The sequence below is a fragment of the Ictidomys tridecemlineatus genome, chromosome 2 (assembly GCF_052094955.1).
Source record: "Ictidomys tridecemlineatus isolate mIctTri1 chromosome 2, mIctTri1.hap1, whole genome shotgun sequence".
Classification (NCBI taxonomy): Eukaryota; Metazoa; Chordata; class Mammalia; order Rodentia; family Sciuridae; genus Ictidomys; species Ictidomys tridecemlineatus.
The window spans coordinates 207,622,529-207,628,528 of record NC_135478.1 but is presented as its reverse complement, the minus strand read 5'-3'; positions in this window follow the sequence as shown (position 1 = coordinate 207,628,528).

Here is a 6,000-nt window from a genome sequence, read left to right as displayed (position 1 = left end):
CCAGGGACCAATGACTAACGACCTTGGTGACAGAGCGCCAATGGGTAGTCGTCTTCTTGGTAGGTGGAGGGAGGCGGAGAGAGACGTGGTAACCATAGCTATGGCTAAAAAAAAAGTGTGGGGAGAGAAAGACAGAAGCAGCCACTTATCAATCGCATCCACCGCGCTGAGCAAACCCGCGTAGCCTCGACTCCTGCTGGTCAGGCGGGCCAATCGAAGCCCGAATGAACGAGGCCACGCCTGCCGAAAGACTCCCGGAGACCGCTGTACTCCAGACATGTTTAGGACTCGGGAACTCTTTGCCATAAACCTTGCATTCAGAAGCAGGCAATGCACATAATGCACATATTTGTGGGCGATACACTTTGCTGCCAGGTTTTCAGATGAAGAGCCCATCCCATGACTGTTGGCACACACAAAGGGCTCGCTGGGGAAGGGAGGAAAACTCAGGGCGGAGTCGAAGCTTGAATGTAAAAACGAGATATTCCTGGGTTTCATCGTTTGCCTTGTCTTTCCGTGGGACTAGCTGAACTAATCCCGATATAAGCCACATCCCAAGCAAACAGCTTTAAACCTTTTAACAAACATGGGAAAATGTTTAGTCTTACCAGTAATGATAGAAACAATTAAAACCCTGATGAGAAACATGTTCTGGTTTATCACATTGGAAAGGCTTTTTGAAATGACACCCGGCGGTCTGTGCCAAGAAAAAGATATCCTCATAGATGACTGATGGCCATGTAAATGTTTTTGTTCAATCAACCCCTTCTTGCTCGCAGAAAATGTTAATCGGCTTAGAATGTGTACAATAAGAATTAGAATGTGAAATAAATGACAGGAACAGGTACGGATGACCAAGATCGAAGAAAGATGTAGATAAGCAGATCAGAAATTCCTATTGTTCCAAAATTGAACAGAAAATTTGGCTTTGAATTTAGGGGGCGCAATTCCAAGTGGGAAAACACAGACTCATGTTTCGAATAAGGAAAAAGCATATAAATTCCTTAAGGCAAACAAAACTTTTTGAGGTTCTTGGATCTGATGGATTTTTCTCCCGTGGTGTTTCACATCAGGAAACCTTACGTGTGGCAGAGAAAAAGGGAGAAACTCTGCCAAAGCTGAGGGCAAATACCCTTACACCCTGATATACAAGTTTTAGATCGCCACCTTCAGGCGCCGCGTAGTTACTTTCCTACGTTCAGTGTCTGCAGGAAAGAGAGGTACTGTAACCATTAAGTTACCATGAACATTTCCCCATAGCACGGCTTAGGAAAATGTTTGAGACCTGAAAGAAATAGACCTATGGCTCTGAGATAGGAAAACCAAAATTAAGAAATTATACCGCTCAATAACCAAAGTGTAGCTGAATAACATTGTTCTTTTTATAGGAATATTCCAAACAGTAATAATGAGAGGTGAGCCATAGCAGGTTGTGGTGGCACACACCTGTGATCTCAGAGGCTCAGGAGGCTGTGGCAGGAGGGTGGGGAGCTCAAAGCCAGCCCTAGCAACTCAGCAAAGCCCTAGGCAACTCAGTGAGACCCTGTCTCTAAATAAAATATTAAAAAGGGCTGGAAATGTGGATCAGTGGTTCAGTGCCTCTGGTTCAATCCCCTTTACCAAAAAATAAAAAAGAACACAAACATGACTATGAAAATCTTGCAGAAAAGAATTAAACCTGAGTCTCATAAGACATCTAGATACAACACCTATTTATAGGAAATACAAAGGAATGTTAAAAGATGCTACAGCAAAGTTGACTACAAAAATTCAACAACATGCATGTTTCTTCAATAAATAAATTGAAAGAAAAAAAGAAATTTAGAGGAGGAAATCTACAAATTAAAGAGACTTCTGATGGGTGTTCCACCTTGTGAATATGCTAAAAATCACTGAATAACAATGGTAAATATATTAAAAACTTTGTAAATATATTAAAAACCACCAAATAATGTACACTTTAAAAAGATGAATTATATGGTATATGAATTATATCTTAAAGAAATTTTAAGTAATATGAGAAGGGTGAAGTGGATGGCAAAATAGATGAAACAAGATTGATTTCACTTTAAATCTTGAATTATGTATGTGAATTACATCTCAATAAAGTTGTCAAGATCCTATGTTCCTTATCAATCGCATCCACTGAGTTATACATGACCAGTAAAACTCCACATCATGTTCAACCACTGCCCCAGTCCGGCTACAGCAAAATAAGTGGCGGGGGGTTGATGAGCAACTTGTGTACATTGATACAGCAGGAGTGGGAGCCATTTATTGTAGGACAGGAGGGTATATATACATTCCACACAGCTTATCTTAATTAACATAAACTAGATACAGCAGTCAACCAGTCAACCAATAAGGAACCTCCACACTTAATGGCTGGATGGCACCACCTCACAAACCACTCCCCCTGGCAAAATGCCAGGCGCCATCCTGACTTGTTCACAGACTCTAACAAACCACAAAAATGGAATCCTTGTTAGAATAAGTTGTATTCCATGTGTGTATAATATGTCAAAATACATTCTATCATGTATATTTAAAAAGAAGAAATAAAATTAATAAGTAAACTTGTCAAAAAAAAAGAGACTTAAAAACATAACAACCAAGTGCTGTAGTGGGCCTTATAGGAATCCTGATTCACATCAACTGAGGAAAAAGCATTAATGACAATATTGGAAATTCCAACACTAAATTTCTTTTTTGGGTCCTCTACCACTGAACTACATCCCCAGTCTTTTTTTTCTCTTTCCCACATTTTTTATTGGTGCATTATAGTTGTACATAGTGACAGGATTTGTTGTTACATATTTGTACATACACACAATACACAATATAACAATATAATTTGGTCAATATCACTCTCCCCTAGTTCCTCCTTCCTCCCTACCTCCCTCACCTTGGTCTCATCCCTCTACTTATCTCTTTTTGATTTTCATAAGATCCCCCCTTGTTTCTTTTCCATTTCTCTCTCTAGTTTCTGAATATGAGAGAAAATATATGATCCTTAACCTTCTGAGATTGGCTTTTTTTGCTTAACATAATGGTCTCTAGACTTATCCATTTTCCTGCAAAGAACATAATTTTATTTCTCTTTATTGCTAAGTAAAACTCCATTATGTATATATACTACATCTTCTTTATCCATTTGTCCATTAATGTACATAAGCTGGTTCCATAATTTGGCTATTGTGAATTGTGCTGCTATAAACATGGGTAAGCGTATATCACTATAGTATGATGACTTAATTCTTCAGGATAAATATTGAGAAGTGATATAGCTGGGTCATATGGTGGTTTCATGCCCAGTCATTTGAGGAACTTCCATACAGATTTCCATAGTGGTTGAACTAATTTACAATCTACCAACAGTTTAAAAGTGTTCCTTTTTCTACACATCCTCTCCAGCATTTATTATTATTTATATTTTTGATGGCTGTCACTCTGACTAGTGTGAGATGGAATCTCAGGGTAATTTTGGTTTGCAATTTCCTAATTGCTAATGATGTCAAACATTATTATTTCATACATTTATTGGCCATTTGTATTTCTTATTTTGAGAAGTGTCTGTTTCATTCATTTGCCCATTTATTAATTGAGTTATTTGATTTTTTGGGTGTAAAGTTTTTTGACTTTTCTATGTATTCTAGATATTAATACTCTGCCAGAAGAGTAGCTAGCAAAGTTTTCTTTCATTCTGTGGGTTCTCTCTTCACATTCCTAATTGTTTCCTTTGCTGTGAAGAAACCTTTTAATTTGATGCCATCCCATTTATTAACTGTTGACATTATTTCCTAAGCTTTTGGGGTCCTATTGAGAAAGCTGTTGCCTGTGCCTCTATGCTGGAATGTTAACCCTACATTTTCTTCTAGGAGTTGCATAGTTTCTGGTCTAATTCCTAGATCTTTAATCCATTTTCAGTTGATTTTTTTTTTTTTGTAGGATGAGAGATAAGGGTATTGTTTCATTCTTCTACATATGAACAACCAGTTTTCCCAGCACCATTTATTAAAAAGGCTGTCCTTTCTCTGATGTATGTTTTTGGGATCCTTTTTTAAAATATTTTTTTAGTTGTAGATAGACACAATATCTTTATTTATTTATTTTGATGTGGTGCTGAGGATCAAACCCAATGCCTCATACATAGGCACTCTACCACAGAGCTATATTTTGGGGATCTTTGTGAAGGATCAGATAACTGTAGATGTGTGGGTTTGTCTCTGGGTCTTCTATTATGTATCATTTGTCTATGTGTCTGATTTTATGACAGTACCATGCAGTTTTTATTACTATAGCTCTGTAGTATAATTGGAAGTCAGGTATTTTGATGCCTCCAGCATTGCTTTTTTGGCTCAGAATTGCCTTGGCTATTCTGGGTATTTTATTCTTCCAAATGAATTTTAGGACTGCTTTTTCTAGTTCTATGAAAAATTTAATTGGTATTTTGATGGGGATTGCAATGGGATGGCATCAAATTAAAAAGCCTATGCTTTGAGTAGTATTGTCATTTTAACGATATTACTTCTGCCTATCCATGAACATGGGAGGTCTTCCATCTTCTGAGGTCTTCTTCAATTTCTTTCTTTAACGTTCTATAGTTTTCATTGTAGAGGTTTTTTGCCTCCTTGGTAGGATTTATTCCTAGGTTTCTCCAATTTCTTTTCTTTCTTAGTAGATTTGTTGTTGGTATATATAGGAAAGCTCTTGATTTTGTATGCTAATTTTGAACCTGTTACCTTGCCAAATGTATTTATTAGTTCTAGCTATAGGATCCTATCATCTCCAAACAGTGATAATTTGACTTCTTCCTTTCCTATTTTTATCCTTTATATATCCTTCTTTTGCCTAATTGTTCTGGCTAGAATTGTAGCACAGCATTAAATAGAAGTGGTGAGAGTAGACAGTCTCATCTTGTCCACAAATTTAAAGGAAATGCTTTCAGTTTTTCCCCATTTACTATGAGGTTGTCTTTGGTTGTCTTTCATATATAGCCTTAATAATGTCAAGGTTTCTTCTATCCCTAGTTTCTTCAATGTTTTTATCATAAATGAGTGCTGAATTTTGTTGAAGGACTTCTCTGCATCTATTGAGATAACTAAGTTATTTTTTCCCTTAATTCTGTTTATGTGATGAATTATATTCATTAATTTGTGAATGTTAAACCATCCTTGCATCTCTGGAATAAAACTAACTTGGTTGTGGTGTATAATCTTCTTTATATGTTGTTGAACATGATTTGCTAATATTATATTAAGAATTTGCGGGGACTGGGGATGTGGCTCAAGCGATAACGCCCTCACCTGGCATGTGCAGGATGCTGGGTTCGATCCTTAGTACCACATAAAAATAAAATAAAAATGTTGTGTCCACCAAAAAATAAAAAATAAAAAATTCTCTCTCTCTCTCTCTCTCTCTCTCTGTGTGTCTTAAAAAAAATATTTAAAAAAAGAATTTTTGAATCTATGGGGCTGGGGTTGGGGCTCAGTGGTAGAGCACTTGCCTAGGATGTGTGAAGCACTGGGTTCAATCCTCAGCACCACATATAAATATAAATAAACAAATAAATAAATAAAATAAAAATAAAGGTTAATTCATACACACACACCATATATATATATATATATATTTGCATCTAAGTTCCTCATGGATATAAGTCTATAGTTTTCTTTCCTCAATGTATCTTTATGTGATTTTAGCATGAGTGCAATACTGGCTTCATAGAATGAACTTAGAAGCATTTATCCTTTTCTATTTCATGGAATAATTTGAGGAGTTTGGGCATTCGTTTTTCTTTAAAGGCTTGGTAGAATTCAGCTAACAATTTACTAGTCCTGAACTTCTTTTTTTTTTTTTTTTTTTGTACCAGGGATTGAATTCAGGGGCACTCAACCACTGAGCCACATTCCCAGCCCTATCTTGTATTTTATTTAGATACAGGGTCTCACTGAGTTGCTTAGCACCTCACCATTGCTTAGACTGGCTTTGAACTCATTA